This window comes from Ursus americanus, chromosome 11 (assembly GCF_024610735.1).
Source record: "Ursus americanus isolate L20-20 chromosome 11, mUrsAme1.1.p, whole genome shotgun sequence".
Classification (NCBI taxonomy): domain Eukaryota; kingdom Metazoa; phylum Chordata; class Mammalia; order Carnivora; family Ursidae; genus Ursus; species Ursus americanus.
The window spans coordinates 30,120,177-30,136,919 of NC_142137.1; the positions used below are offsets into that span (position 1 = coordinate 30,120,177).

Below are 16,743 nucleotides of genomic sequence, written 5' to 3' on the forward strand. Positions count from 1 at the left end.
GCGATTGCTCGTTGGGAGGGAAAGATGGTATCTTTGCACTTTGAAAGACCTCTGCTTACCACGCTGTTATAAATAAGCTGTTCTCTTTTGTCAGCATAGTGCACCGAACTTCACAGGCATATGATAGAGGAATCACCAAATAGCACGCAAGCATAAGCCGATTGTTCAGAACTTGGTATAAATTTTATTACACTGTTTTTTAGTTCAATATTACAAATATTGCTTTTCCTTACTTATAATACTGAAAACTTTATCTGATATGTTCTCAGCTTTTAATTGTTTTTCAACCCTAAATTGGCATTATTGGACTATTTGAATATAATTTGAATAACAATGTACCAGTTGATATGATGCTGAGGAAAAGAAGATACCTGTAAAATTGCCAAAAATATAACATCTTGTTTATGGTCTCTTGCTTCGCCTTGTATCATGCTATGAGAAGCAGGCATTTTAATGAGGTCTCTTCGTTTGAAGTCCATTCGTCTTTATGCTGAGATGGTGGGGCTTCCTTCATTCTGATACGATGTAGCTTTCAACTTGCCTAGATAAGGAAGAGTACTACAAATCTTTAGGTATTGTTTCGTAATTTACTTTCAACCAATGGAATAAATGTTCTATCTTACTGAGGTCCAATAAATCGAGGTACAATCATAATGTAGATATCTTAGCAAATGCAACACTGTAATTGGTATACTAATAAAACCTCAAATATCTACACAACAAAAGTTTTCAGATAACCAGATCTTTACTCCACATGCATCAAATCCTTTTAATGTTTGAACAGTTTTAGGTGGAAATCATTCTTAAATTAAATTATTACACAATTTTCTACCACCTTAAATAAGGCATACTGATTGCAATAAAATTTTTTTCAAAATGACTCAGGGGCACTTGAGAGCATCAATTATTGTTTCGTACTCTAATATAAGATTGCCCTCAAGCCCTAAAGCAACGTTTTCCCTGTTATTAAATGACTCCACGCAATTGTTTTCATAGTTTTTGGTTCCTTTCTAGCCACTGAGAGTTTAACATTTTCTTCTTAGTCTTGTCATCGTGAATACGAAGAGTAAAATGTTGTCTCCTTCTTATGACTTTTACTCTACTTTGGGCTCAACAGAAGTTGTTGGAGCTATATAGGAACATGAGTCCACCGACACCAAATAAGGACTCGGGGGACGTGTCTATTGAGAAAGGTAGGAGCTTTCTTGTGTGGATTTGGCAACATTCATTCGTCTGTTCAGAGACCTTTATGGCTGAAGTCCTTGTCTATCATTTCGGGTAGGTGAGCTACTACTGGTTTCTTGAGTTCTCCATAAAAAGGGTGTATTACGATGCTATTACTGACCCAACCTTCAGAAAAGCCAGGTAATTTACTATTGGTTCCTAGAAAGAAGTTTTAACAAGATGGAGTCCATTGTTCTTTTCTTAACTATAAAAATAGTTTAGTAAACAAAACAAAGCCAGGAGAAAACACAGATGATAGCTGATTTTTTAAAAATTCTTCCTTAGTTGATACTATACTAAATTCTGAACATGTGACCTATTACAGGATGTAAGTAAAAATACTAGGCCTATTTTATAGTTTATTGAGGGTGTTGAGATAATAGAAGAATAAAAGCCCACTTACAACACAGTCCCACAGTATGGACTCTAAATGTACTGTTTTAGCAGAACTCCAGTATCAGGCTGGAATCATATTCAAGTCTATACAGTGTAATATTAAGAATCTAGCACTATAAAAACACAATGCTAGATTCAAACAGCTAACCACTAGGGAGATCACTAAAATTTGGAAAATAGGAGTAAAAAGTGGCTTTCATTCTACATTCTGTATTTCTATGTAGTTAACATTTTTAGCAACATACGTATGGGTATATATGAATGCATATATATGTGTGTAGGTGTGTGTGTGTATGTATAATCATTTTTCAGTTTAAAAAATCTTGTGATTACGCATACAACTATAAAAAAGGAAGATACCCAATTTCATTTCAAATAAACAAAATAAATTTCACTTTACTCTGTGGGATGACTCAAACACAATCAGAATTTTTGCTGCTTGCTTATTCCTTAAATGTATTCAAGTTAAGTGTTGTATCAGTTTGCTAGGGCTGCTGAACAAAGTACCACAAAAGAAACTTATTATCTTACAGTTCAGGGGCTGGAAATCCAAAACCAAGATGTCAGCAGGGTTGGCTCCTTCTGAGGGCTGTGAGGGAAGGGTCTGCTCTGGGCCTCATTCCTTGGCATACAGATGGCTGTCTTCATGTTCACATGGCATTCTTCCTTAACTTGTATCTATTTCCATATTTACCCTTTTTATAAAAACACCAGTTGTATAATAGACTAATTTTAATTGGATTACTTCTGTAAAGACCCTGTCTCTACATAAAGACATATCTTGAGGTACTAGAAGATAGGACTTCAACATATGAATTTGGGAGGGATTCGTTCAACCTATTCCAGGTGTCAATAATCCACAGACCTCATGGAGATCTGGTCAGTCGGACGATTTTATGCAACAACTTTGGGCCCACTGCCTCCCCAGTTCCACCATACACGCCTCCTTTCTCTTTCCTATCAGCTTCTGCTCACAATTCTGGTAAAGGTGGACACAGCTGCAGGCCACTTCTGTATCAGGCAAGTCATGTTTTTAGGGAAATAATTCAAAAGGTAGCTGGAAAATCTCTTTCTCTAAAGACAGAAATTTTCCTGGAAGTTGAGAGTCTTGCCTACACACTGCCTACACAGACCAAAACTGATGATTAATTTTTTCCTTAGAGAAAACATTATTGCTTGAAAACTCATTTTGTTAGGGCTGGCACAACAGCATATTAAAGTGTATTAAAACCAAAAAAAAAATTTCACACGTGCACATACCAATGCTGGGATTTTCATTTTACCTAATCCTGAATGAGAATTTTACCAGGAAAGTATAGATCTGGTTAACTTCTATTTATATCTTCCTAATTCCTGTTTCTTAATTTCTTTACACTAAAACATCCAAAACGTCCCATGTATCTTATTTTAAAAGGAAATTTCAAACATAATTGTTTTTATAGAATCATAAAGTAAAAAGAGGACCTTTAACAATTAGCCATTGCATACCTTCATTTCACAGAGAAGGAAACTAGACCCAAAGGGGTACTGCTTGGTGATGTTGAGTTAATCACTGGAGGAGAATGGTTTTCCTTAGGTGAAGACCTCTAGGCTCCATGCATGTCTTCTTAATATTTGCAATTATGATCTAGTTTATAAAAAGGAACCCTGGGCCACCTGAGTGGCTCAGTCAGTTAAGCGGCCAACTCTTCGTTTCAGCTCAGGTCATGATCTCAGGGTTGTAGGATCAGCAAGGGGTCTACTTGAGATTCTCTCTCTCTCCCTCTTCCCCTCCCCATGCACTCTCTCTCTAACATGAATAAATAAATCTTTAAGAAAAAAAAAAAAGGAACCCTCACAGAGTCTTTACAAAACTAATGAATTTGTGGGGGAAAAAATGAAAACAAGAAAAAAAAAACACTGCATATGCACCTAAAATCCAGAATGCATTTGAGCAAATAAGGTCTGGTGTGAGAGGAAGATAGAGCTAACTTCCAACACATGCACATTTATATAATGAGCTTGTCCATGAAAATAGATCGCTAAAGACGTATAGCACATAAAATATTGACATATTAAAACAGACCACATAAATCAATTTAAAGAGCTAGCTCCTATTTTTAATACAATGTTTTCATCATCTTTCTCTGTAAACATAGAAACCTATTTTGAATTTTTTAAAAAATTTTTCTTACTTTGTTATTCTGTTCTCCAGTCTGTAAATTATATTCTTCTTCCTTCCAAAACTGTCATTCACACTAAATCTGGAATGGGATGCTTGGCTAAATTTCCTTTGTGACGGATATTACAAAACCAGACAAATAATATTTTTCCAGGTATTTGGGACCTCGCTTGTTGAGTGAATTAGCACTAATAACAGTTAAAAACAATAACATCAACACATATATACACTGTTAGAAGCATATGATCATTTGATCATGACTACATGTATAATTAATTTAGGAACAGAAAGGTAGTTAGTTTAAATTCCATGATATGTTAATTTTGAAATTGTAGATGTATTCAGAATTTCAGGAAATGGTTCTCATAATTCCTAAATAGTTTATGCTTTTAGCTATTGGAATTCATTTTAGACATATCAATACCTAGCCCCAAACGAAATGGAAGGGTAAGTCAATTATTGCCTGAAGTTAGAAGAACAAGAACTCCTAAATAATGAAAACTTCAGAGGGATTCAAATGGAATCCCTTTTTGTTTCAAACTTAGTGATTGATAATTTTTCTAAAAATGTGTAATAGATTTTCTACTTTAGTAAACAGGGCATATAAAAATTGCTTTAATCTTTTTTTTTTTTTTACGATTGAAACATGGCTGCATCTTGGAGTTATTGTCTGATGACAATTACAAATACATGGTGATGCAGATTTGACTGGGAAAGTGCGATATGCTGATGTGAATCTCTGTTGACACCAAGACATGGGTAGCCCACAATTATTTTGTTGCTTTATAGTCTTTGAAGCCCGTTGCTTCTCTGTGTGTATGTTCCAGTGACTCACAGACACTTAGCAGAGGGATGGTGCAGTTCCACTCTTTCCTCCAGCAGACCACCATGCATTCTGCCAATTCCTGGGATCCATCTTCTTCTTACAAAGAAATCCTAAGAAAGTAATTTACTTTATTGAAAATGTGAAGGCTTCTAAATCTGAATCGAGATAATATACGCATGAAACAGAAAGATTTCTTTCTTGACTTATCCAGTTTAATCGTATTGTGCAATTACCTATATGTATTATTTAGGTCTTTTAGGTAAAAAAATAGAATAAAGCATTGCCTTGAAGTCCTAAATATGTCCCTATTTTTTTGGCTGTTACTAGTTTCAAGAAAAATTATATTTTGGAGTGTCTGCCTGGCTGGCTCAGTTGAAAGAGGATGCGACTCTTGATCTTGGGGGTCGTGAGTTCGAGCCCCAAGTCAGGTGTAGAGATCAGTAAAAAGAAATAAACTTGAAAAAAAAATAAAAAGAATAAATGTATTTTTTTCAGATGTTATATTATATATTTTGAGGTCTGAGAAAGTCTAAGTGTATAGGAGGTACTAAAGGAAAGGGTGCTTGAAATAAACAGGCTGTCAGAAAGTTCCATTCTGTAGAAATCTGCAATCTAATGGGTTTTATTGCAATGGAACTTCCATACACATATACATACATACATGTACCTAAATATGTATTTACACATATCCATGCATGGCTTTAATAGGATTACTCCTGGCGGGCCATTCTAAGAAAACAATGATATTACTCAAATTGCCCCATAAAACATCTTAGAATAGCAACAGAAGAACCACCATGCTAAGAGATATTTCTAGCCTCTTGTGACAGAAGTATCCTGACAATATAATTCAGCTACTGTTGGAAGAAAACGCCTCTTAAAAGATAAATATGTCGAGTAAATGACCACTGGTTTCATTGCCCTCAACACAGAAGGAACAGAGCCAGTCCTTATCTCTGCCTTTATGGTAGGGCTACACTGACTGCAGTCAGCCCACGCAGGGACCCTCTCCGAGGAAACGCACACACGGATCTAGCAGTGCCTGCAAGAGCCAAGATGACTCCCAGGAGGCCAGGCCCTGGGGTTCCACCAGTCCCACGTCCATAGTGCCCGGCCACTTCAGGGCCAGAAATGCGTTCTCAGGCCTTGTCCTGTGCTTGGTCACTGAGTCAAAGGGTTATCACACTCCTGTCATTGTTTTGTGTCCTGTCCTGCTCCACGTTGTGCAGCCTCACAGATCCTCAGTGTCAGTCAGACACGCGTTTCAAGTATTAAAAGATTCCGATCCTCTCCAAAATCCAATATTATTCAACGTCATTTATAATCCTGAGGAAAATTTTCAGCCACAGAAAATTCATAGTTTCATTGATGCCTTGGAAAGGTTAACATTTTCCAAAAAGCTTTTTTTTCCATGAGTAAAATAATATCTTCTATGCTTAGTTTCAGAGAAATATTATTTGAGGCAGACTCAGACATTACTTTTGTTACATTCATGACTTTCCACTGGCCCAACTTTTCATTGCAACTATGTGCCAAGAACACTGTAATAGGCTTTCCGGTGAGGTATTTTAGGCATATTCTGTGCCTTTGCTCAATCTGAGTCTTCTGCCTTCGCGTTCCCCAAACCCACCCCTGTCTGCTATTCATAACATGACTTACCACATCTAATCTTCTCTCACAACTGTTTACATATTGTTCTTCCTCACAAGCTCGACAACTTCTTCACATCGAAACAATCTCATCCTTGAACCTTCTGCTCTAAGTCTTCTACCCAGTAGACCCACAATGAACCAGAAGGCCTCCTCCAACCTTGGTCCGTCTTGTTATGTGGCATCTTGCCTCACTCACCTTCAGGGATGTTGTGGGGATCATGTGAAATGCATGACCTGAAAGTATTTGAAAATGAGAAGAAAACCCTAGTCCAAATGCAAGACACAGCTATTAATGGATAGATAATAAACAATAAAAATGCTTTCTTTGAAGACTGTTTAATTTTTATGGATGATTTCTTGAGCCAATTATCCTAGCTCTGTATTGACGTCTTAAATATATTAATCAATATAAAAACAGCATGAACATTTCTAAAAACCCTTCTAAAAATCGTATATGGCACGGAAGAAAGACAGAATTGATGTGTAATACTGTGTGCATGGCTAATGCTAGGTGAATCTGAACAAGCAAAATTAGTCAAAAGTAGCAGGTTAACCAATACTGGGGGATAATACGGAGAAACCAGCTGTGATGGTTAATTTTATGGATCAGCTTGACTGGCCACAGGGTGCCCAGATTAATCATTATTTCTGGGTATATCTGTGTGGGTAGTTTCTGGATGAGAATAGCATTTCACCAGTGGACACAGTAAATTACCCTCCCCATGTGGGTGGGTCTTTTCCAATCCCTTGAGGGCCCGAATAGAACAAAAGGCAAAGGAAGGAGGAATTCATCCCTTTTATCCTGCCTCACTAATTGATTTGGAACATCTCACCTCATCTTTTCTGACCCTGGGACTGGGATTTATCCTATCAGCAACCCTGGTTCTCAGGCCTTCAGACTGAGGCTGAATTATACCACTGGCTTCCCTGGGTCTCCAGCTTGCAGACAGCAAATGGTGGGATTTCTCAGCCTCCATAATCATGGGAGCCAATTCCTCATCATAAATCCTGCCCCCTCCGTATATAGATATAAATGGAGATTTATGTATCAGTCTATATATAGATACATATCCCTCTATATATAGATATAGAGATATCCTTACACCTGTTAGTTGGCTATCATCAAGAAGAGAACAGGTAAGTGTTGGCAAGAATGTGGAGAAAAGAGAACTCTCATGTACAATTGGTGAGGATGTAAACTGGATCAACCACTGAAAAACACTATGGAGGTTCCTCTGAAGAACCTTCTCTGAAGAAGCCTCACTAGCATTAGAAGAAAGAAAATGTCAGGACTGAAAGGGTCTGGCGTTATAACTTCCTGATCTTTCAAACCTGTCCGACTATAGAACACATCTGAAATTTCTGTGCTTCAGGAGTCTTGGTCCAAGTCACCATCATCTCTTACACAGATTCCAGCAATGGCGTGCTAACTGGTCTCCTTGTTCAGCTCTTGCTCCCTTTGAAACTGTAGGTCAGATCATGTCATTCCTCTGTTCTAAACCCTCAGTGGTTTTCCATAGCTCTCAAAATAAAAGTCCTGACCCTGCTCTCTGTTACCTCTTTGAGCTCACCCTCCATTGCTTTCCCACTGGCTCCATCCACTGCCTCCTGGCTGTCCTTTGAAAAAGCCTATCTCATTTCCACTTCAGAGTTTTTGTACTTGCTGTCCCCCATTGGAAGAATCTTCCTTTGTTCTTCAAATGGCTGGACAGTAATTTCTCGTTGTTTGGTCTTTGCTGAAATGCCATCTCTTCCAAGAAGCCTTTTATGACTACCTTAGTGAACTCTCACCGCGTATCCTAATACCTAGTCTCCCCACACCCACTGCCCAGTCTCCCCACATTCCACTCTCTGATCTCCCCACATTCCACCATCTAGGCTCCCCACATCTCACTCTCTGGTCACCTCATATCCCGCTATCTCATTTTCTTTTTTTAACACTTCTCACTTTCTGATATTGTATTTATTATTTGTCAGTAGGTTTGTTTAGAGGGTTTTTTTTAATGTGTTGATTTTTTGTCTTTTCCTACTAAGATATAAGTTCTGTTAGGGAAGTCATTTTGTCTGTTTTACTTATTAATGTATCCCAAGGACCTAGAACTAAGCCTAGTGCATACCAAGTGTGTTGGCTTTGTAAAATGTCGACCTGGCTAGGCTAAACTACAGACCCCAGAATTCCCCTTCTATTAATCCAAGGGGAAACTACCCTTAGTGGGCCTGGCTTAGTCAGTCGGAAGGCCTTAAAGAGAAAGCTTAGCCCTTCTCTGAGACACAAGACTTCAAAAACAGCAGCTGGATGTACAACTGTTCTTCCCTCCTTCTGGATCTTTCTTCCTGAGTGACTGCTGCCTGTAGACAAGCCTAAGCTCGTGGGGCTCCAGCCTGGTCATGATCTTTCCTTCCGAACTGCCTGCCCCCATGGACTTCAGGGCTGCTTAGTGACCCCCATGATGGCATATGTAGGTCCATTCCTTGTAATAAATACACATATAATAGAAAACACTGAAGAATATTCTATTACTTATCTATTGTAACAAATCACCCCAAAACTTTGTGGCTAAAAACAACAATAATCATTTATTATCTCTCATGGCTTCTATAGGTTGGAAATTTAGGAGTAACTTAGTTTGGCAGTTCTTGCCTAGGTTCTCTCATGAGGTTGCAACAGATGTTAGCTGGGGCTATGTCATCTGAACGTCTGACCGGAGCTAGAGGACCCAATCCCAAGGTGGCTCACTCACATGGATGGTCAGTTGATGCTGGCTGTGGGTAGGCATTTTCAGTTCCTCTCCCCATGAGCCTCTCCAGAGATACTTGACTATCTTCAAACAGGATGCCTGGATTCCTTCAGAGGGAACAATCCAAAAGACCAAACAGAAGCTGTAATTCCTTCAATGCCTTACACTTGGAAATCACACATAGTCACTTTCAAATTATTCTAATGCTCACACAGATCAACTTGATTCCATATAGAAGGAGGTTACCCAAGGCCGTGAAAATCAGGAGATGAGGATCATTGGATACCATCTTTGAAGCGAACCACAAATGCATAGCAAAATTTTAATATTAGTTATTTCTAGATATTGGGATAAAGTATATGCTTTTCCTCTTTATACTTCTCTGTCTTTTCTGAAGTCTTTGCAATGGACATATATTTTTTTAAATCAGAGAAAAATATGTGTCTCTATCTGTATGTATATATACAGGTATGTATATTTATGTATAGTCACATATATCTTGGTATATGTGGATATATATGTCATTATTTATGCTGACAGATCGAGTAAATAAAGTTCTCTAAATTCTTCTTATATTTAGGACTGAATTTCCATAGGCCTAAATATAAAATTTCATTCCTCATAATGTAAATAATTTGAGGCATTTGTAAGAGGATGCACCTGGTTTTGTTTTAGGAAAGAAATTTAAAAAAAAAAAAAAAGAATCCATGATACTAAAATAGAGAAGGAGGAAAAAGGAAAAACACTGTTGTACAGAAGAATGCCAGCTAGTAAATGTGAAAAACAGGACCGAATTTGAAAATCACTCTGTAACCATCACTGTAATAATGGAGTCAAGTAAGGATCATTCGTAAATGTTAAAATTATTGGGTGAAGAGTACTGGAAGACAGGATAGTCATATGATCACCCCAAAGATGATCTTTTAGTTCCAAAGAGAAAGATGGTGATCTGGTAAAATATCCTAACCAAGGGATCAAACTTAACTTCACTGGTAAAATAACACAGTGACATTATATAACGTTAACACATAGTACATATCACTCAGGCAGCATTCTTGCCCAAAATATTTAACCTGAACTTAATCATGAGGAAATAATCAGACAAATCCAGGAACATTCTACAAGACAGTTGTTTTGGACCCCTCAAAATATCAATGCATGTCAGACACAAAAGAGATAGAGGGATTATTCTAGACTACGTTAAAGGAGGTTAAGGAAATAGCCAAATGCAGTCAGTTATCTTTGGTTGGATCTGGATCAAAAAAAGTATAAAGGACGGTTGGGCACAATTCAGCAAGTCTGAATATGCACTCTATATTTTACAACATTTTTGCATTGTTGTTAAGTTTTTTGAGAGTAACCCTTTTTATTGTGATTTTTATTGGTTATTACCCTTGTTTCCACACACAGAAGTAGCATGTACAACTTAAGAAAATGTGTACACACACACACACACACACACACACACACACAGAACTCACACAGAACACAAATGTGGCAAAGTGTTAAGAACTAGTGAACCTAGGTGAAGGATACACAAGGTATTCATTAAGCTCTGCTTTCATCTTATTTTTCTGTAGAATTGAATTTTTTCAAAATAAAAAGTGGGGTAAAATACAATAGGCAGAAGGTGGGGAGGAGAAAGAAAAAAGAGAAAGGAAGAGGGAGAGAGAGGAGAAGGGGGAGGAAGGAAAGATGGAAAGAAGGAAAGAAGCTAAGAAAGAAAGGGAAGAAGGGAGGGAAGGAGAAAGGGAGGGAAGAAGGTCCAGCAGGAAACATCTAACGGTGAAAGACCTTTAATCCTCATTGCTTAATCAAGAACACCAGATTTCCTTGATATAAAAGCTTAAATATAATGTTCCCATAATCAAAAATGCACAAAAAGCAAGATACTTAGAGATAAAAGAAAATTCATCAGTGCTTTTTATAAAATTTGGAATTAATATTTATAAATTAAATTTTAATACATTTATATCATGAAATGATATGTAGCCATCAAAGCGCTTTTTCGAAAAGTACTGAAGGCACCAGAAAACACTCATAATGTAACATTGAGTCAAAGAAGCAATAAATAAAACTATGTGATCTTCATTTTTAGTTATAGTATTATTCACATCCAGGAAAATGCACAGACCTTGGTGTTCAGTTTCAGGAGCTTTGGAAATGTGTACACTAGTGTAACTACCATCCGAAACCACAAATAGAACATTTTCATCACCCCCACAAAGTCCCCTCCTGCTTCTTTCCAATTGACTCTCTTCTTCTATTCTCACTAGGCAACCATTTTCTTCTTTCTATCTCTATAGATTAGTTTTGCGTGTTCTTAGACTTCATATAAATGGCATTATACAATATTTACTCTTTCAGGTCCAGCTTCTTTTGCTTAATCATTAGATCATTACACTCTGAGATTCATTCTTGTCGTTGACTGTTTTAGGAGTTCATTCTTTGTATTGCTTAGTAATATTTGATTATATGATCAGACCATTTTGTAAATATTCCATTGTATAAGTTTGTTTTTCTTTCTCCCTGTCAAACATTAGGCTGTTTCCAGTCTGAAGTGTTTATAAATAAAGCCAATATAAACATTGCCATATCTTAAGGTTTTGTGGACATAAATTTTTCTCTCCTGGGAAAACACCACAAGTGGAGTAAGTGTAAAGCTAACTTTCTAAGACACTGCTAAACAATTCACTCAAATGCTTGTACTATTTTACATTCTCACCAGCAGTGATGAAAGGTCCAGTTGCTCCACATCCTCTCCAACATTTGGTGCTGTCAACTTTTTCATTTTAGCCACGCTAATGGGTTGAAATAGTACTGCATAGTGGATTTAATTTTCATTAATTTGCTGACTAATGAAGAGGCCACTTTTCTTTCTATACATATTGCCCATTTATAGATATCATCTTTTGTGGTGGCTTTATGTTTCTGATCTTAAGCTTAGATCTATGATCTCCAGTTAATTTTTTATGTTTGGAGTGAGATATGGGTCAAAGGTCATTTGTTTTCTGCTCTACGGATACTCAGCTGTTCCAGCAGCATTGCTAAATCATTTGGATTGACTTGCACATGAGTTGATCTCGATTTATTTTTTAAAAAGATAACAGGGGCGCCTGGGTGGCACAACGGTTAAGCGTCTGCCTTCGGCGTGATCCCGGCGTTATGGGATCGAGCCCCACATCAGGCTCCTCCGCTATGAGCCTGCTTCTTCCTCTCCCTCTCCCCCTGCTTGTGTTCCCTCTCTCGCTGGCTGTCTCTATCTCTGTCGAATAAATAAATAAAATATTTTTAAAAAAAAAGATAACATACAGACAAAAAGGCTGAAAGTGATACTAAAAATGTTAGCGATGATTATTAAGTGGTATAATTATAAGTGGTTTTCTTGTTTTCTTTAGACTTTTCTGTATTTCCTTGATTTTTAACAACGAACCCATAATACTTTATAAATGAAGAATGTATAAAACATTTAATTTCTCATGTTTATTTTTTCTCTTTTCCTTAAACTGTAACATAAAATTTGTAAAATTATAGCTTAAAATGCATATAAGTAAATGTAACTTAAAAAATTTAAGGGGACAGACACATTATAAAAAATATTATAAAAATTATTTTATATTTAAGCTCCCATTTTATGACCTTGATTTATATTGAATAATTCTGAAAGTCCATAAAATTTGCCAAGTAGAAAACTCTGGTCACTGCTTTTGGATATGAATACTTTGTCATTTCAGTTTTGGAATTATTTGTATTCTAATTACCTCTGTGCTGGCAAAGTGTTTTCCAAAGGCTCCGAGATCCCTTTTTCCTTGTGTGGGTTCAAAATTTACGTCACAGTCTGGTAAGCTATTCTTTGGAGACTCTTTGTTGTAAGTTCAAAAGTAAACATCAACTTTTATGTGTCTGAGTATCACAAATGCAGTCAAAATGAAAGCAGTTTTACTGTAACGTGGTATTATGCCCGAAGAGATAAATATATACTGGCAAAAGAGGAAGAAAGGCGAAGTATCAACAGTGAAAATTTATAAGTCATCAGTTTCGATCACAGAAATGTCACATAAAACTTTCTTCTTTCTGTTTTGCATTGCCTTTGGATTCCCCGAGTTTCGCTTGAGGTTTAAATTTCAGCCTTACAGGATCAAACACCAATTCTCTCGGTGTGGCTTTCTCACTTTTGCAGCCAGCTTAGAACATTCCATTCCACCAAAATATAGGCAAACATTTGGAAAACTCTCAACACACCTGGCCTCTGTTTGAGCAGTACGACAGCCTGGCTTTCAAGCTTCACCACGTTAATTTGTGGCACAAACATTAGCGGCACGCTTTGGGGCTGGCTTGTATCTCGACTTGAATGTTGAGAATGGGGGTACAGGGAGGAGGCTCACAGCGGCTCCTCTAAACGACTGTATAACCAAACCATAAACTTGTACTCCCGAAGCTATGGTGCCAACTCACACATATGTAGTGGTGGAACCGAGCAGAACATTAGAAACCTACAAGAAAGCAGCACCGTCAGGAGCACATGGACCGGAGGGGAGCTTTGCAGCCTGCAACAGATAGTTCACAGGAAGAAACACTGACGGAAAAAAGAATCCTGGAAAAGTGATCACAAAACTGCAAAATGACCAGTGAGGACAGAAGGATTTCATGTGGAAACTTTTCTGCAGCTGTGACCATTTGTCTGTATTAACAACAGACCTGTTTTGCTTTGTTTGGGGGTTTGACATATTACAGTCTCCTGTGCTGTTCTCCTGTCTTGTGGAAAAATAAGAGGAAATGTAACCCTATGGATTCTTTGTCCTATGTCCTCTCATTTTTCCCAGTTCTCCTGAGCTCGCCCCTCATGGTAGACTAGATGAGAAAGCCTTCAAACTTCAGCTATAAAGTCAGAAGGAAAGGTTTGATCTTGGCGATTTTAAGTCAGTCCCTAATGGAAATGAAATCTGTCCACTCTGGAAACCCTGGCTTTGGTGCTGCGGTCTCATGTGCAGACTGGAGGGTAAGTGGCTGGGCTGGAACCTGGAACAGCCTCCCCCTGCCTTTGCCCAGTCTCTGGGCCTCACAATTTCCATAACTGCCTCTCCCAACCCCACGTCTCTGCGTGTTCTCATCCAATCCCAATTAACACGTTCATCAGAAGTGGTTAAGTGCCTAATGGTGACAAAGGCAAGCTACTGTACCAGGAAGTGAAATAGTTTCCTCTCCTCCAGGACAAATGTGAAGTTACAAGAACACCAGGTCAGTTCAGAAAGTATTACTTTTCAAAGACCAGTAGATGAGATCCTAGTGTTTTATTTTTTTAAGCTTAAGGAACAGGATATGGGATTATTTAGGCAAAAAAGGAGAATATTCTTGATGCTTGAAGCCTGGCACACACACACACACACACACACACACACACACACACACACTTACTGATTTGTTTTAAGAAAAATTAATTTGTCTTTGGATGATTACTGATTTGAAGACAAGTAGAGTAACAGGGTGCACGTCTACCATCTTTTACCCATTGTTATTACGTGGGATCTGGAGGGGGATGGGACTATCTGTCTCTTTCCAATTCCTACTTATGGATGCCATCCTTGCTTTTCTCATAGTCACTGCAGTGGGTTGCACTGTGGCCCCCAAAGAGATAAGTCTATGTCCTAGCCACCAGAACCCAGGGTGAGAGCTTATTTGGAAAAAGGGTCTTTGCAGATGAAATTAAGTTAAGGACCTCAAGATGAGATCATCCTGGACTATCCAGGTGAGCCCTAAATACAATGATAAGTGTCCTTAGACAGAAGAGGGGGCGCCTGGCTGGCTCATTCAGTAGAGCATGTGACTCTTGATCTCAGGGTCATGAGTTCAAGCCCCGCATTGGATGTGGAACCTCCTTAAAATTTAAAAAAAAAAGAGAGAGAGAAACAGAAGAGAGAGGAGAAAATGGGGGCAGAGATTGGAGTGATACAGGCATAAGCCAAGGAATAGCTGAAAACCACAGTGTCTGGAAAAGGAAAGGAAGGAATCTCTCTTTAGAGTCTCTAGGGTGTGCGGCCCTGCCAACACCTGGATTGAGGCTTCTGGCCTCCAGGACGCAGACAGAATAGGTTTCTGTTGTTTTGTGGTCTGTTTGTTAAGCAGATTCAGGAAACTAATGCAGTCACCAAAGGTCTTTATCAGTCGTTTCTCCCTCAATCACTTATTCATTCATTTGTTCAGAACACAAGCAGGTGATGTGTCAGGCACTGAGCAAAGCACAAGGGATGCAGAGCTAAAAAAATTATTCTTTTTGTTCTCAAGAGCTTTATAATCTGGTATAATCTGACATCTTACTGATGTCATCGTAATGTGTGGGCACAAGAAGAAAGAGGTCACTGCTTCCTGAGATGCTCACATTAGGGTTCAAGAGGAGGGACACGTGAAAGTTGAGGTGTTGCTGGGTAAGCAGGTTGGGAAGAATGGGAAGGAAAGAATTCTTGGAAGAGAAAGGACTATGAACAGCGGTATGGAGGCATGAAATCATGTAACCTCTATAGGAATTAGTTGTTTTTAAGTAAAATTCCAAGGTAGGTGGCGTGAGAGAAAGGTAGAGGAGAGCCACATTAGCCAACTGAAGAGTTTGGGATGCATCACATAACAAACAGGAAGCCGCCAAGGGTTTTAAGCAGGGTGAGGCTATCATCACTCCTGCATTTTATACAGATCGTTCTGGTAGAGGTGGGAAGGGTGGCTTGGAGACTCAGCCAAGGCAGACGGATTTATTAGACAAGTCCTGACATGGTCTAGGTGGCAGATAATAAGAGGCTGAGCTAAGGCCTGATTGTGAAGCTAACGCACAGGGAGGGATACAAAGAGAAATTTACACAAGAGTCTGAGCTAGAACAGAGTCTGAGTTAGAAAGGTAGGAAGCAAGTAAAGAAAATTCAATTACTGTAACTAAGAGAGATGAGAGTATCAAGAGGGGAAAACCAACAGTCAGAAGCCACTGAGAAGCCAAGTAATGCGAAGCCTGAGAGGAGTCCATTGGGTTTGTCAACGAAGAACCATCGGTGACTTTGTCAGAGCCTTTTGAGGGTAGATGTTATCAACTAGCTGTGTCAGTTGCTGGCAAGTCCTTTAGCATCCTCAGAATGAGAGGGGTGGTCAACAGATCGGTATCTATCAGAGCGTGTTCCCTGCACTTGCCCCAGCATCATCTGAGAATTTAGAAATGCAAAACCCCAGGCCCCACTCTTACTGAATCAGATGGTCAGGGGTGGAGGCCAAAAGCCCCATGTTCTAACAAGCCCTCCATCTATTCTGATACTTGCTAAAGTAGCTTAAAGCTGGAAAACCACCTCCTCACCCTAGACAGGGCCTTACTACTGAGAATGTGATCCGTGGACTGGCAACACCAATACCACTTGGGAGCTTGTGACAAATGCAGAATTTTGACCCCCACGCCTGACCCACTGAATTAGAATCTGCATTTGTAACAGGATCCTAGGGGTTCGGATGCACATGGAGGTTCGGGAAGAAGTCCTGAAGGATTTCAATCTCAATTGCTCCCTTGCCCGACATCTCAGATTACGTATTACATAATTCCAGTGAATTGCTACTTCAAAGAATGGTCAAGAATTCAATAAAACATGCCCAAATTTCCTCCTCTCAAATGAAATAAGAAATAAGAGATAGACAATGGGCCATAGCTTACACGAGCCCAGGAATAGTCCCGGAGCAATCAAAGTGTGTAGGTGCTTTCTAGTTTTTTGCCATTCAATTCCA

At 38.7% G+C, this 16,743-nt stretch overlaps 1 long non-coding RNA gene across 1 annotated transcript in view; it reads right to left on the reverse strand.

Moving 5' to 3' along the window:
* Nucleotides 1-200: 200 nt before the first annotated feature.
* Nucleotides 201-16,743, reverse strand: part of LOC123792917 (uncharacterized) — a 57,947-nt gene continuing 41,404 nt past the window's right edge. Inside the window, exons 2-4 of the long non-coding RNA XR_006779808.2 lie at nucleotides 9,001-9,104; nucleotides 6,267-6,493; nucleotides 201-4,717 (exon numbers count right to left, since the gene is read on the reverse strand). This is a non-coding gene — a long non-coding RNA (uncharacterized LOC123792917). The remainder of the gene's footprint in view (nucleotides 4,718-6,266; nucleotides 6,494-9,000; nucleotides 9,105-16,743) is intronic.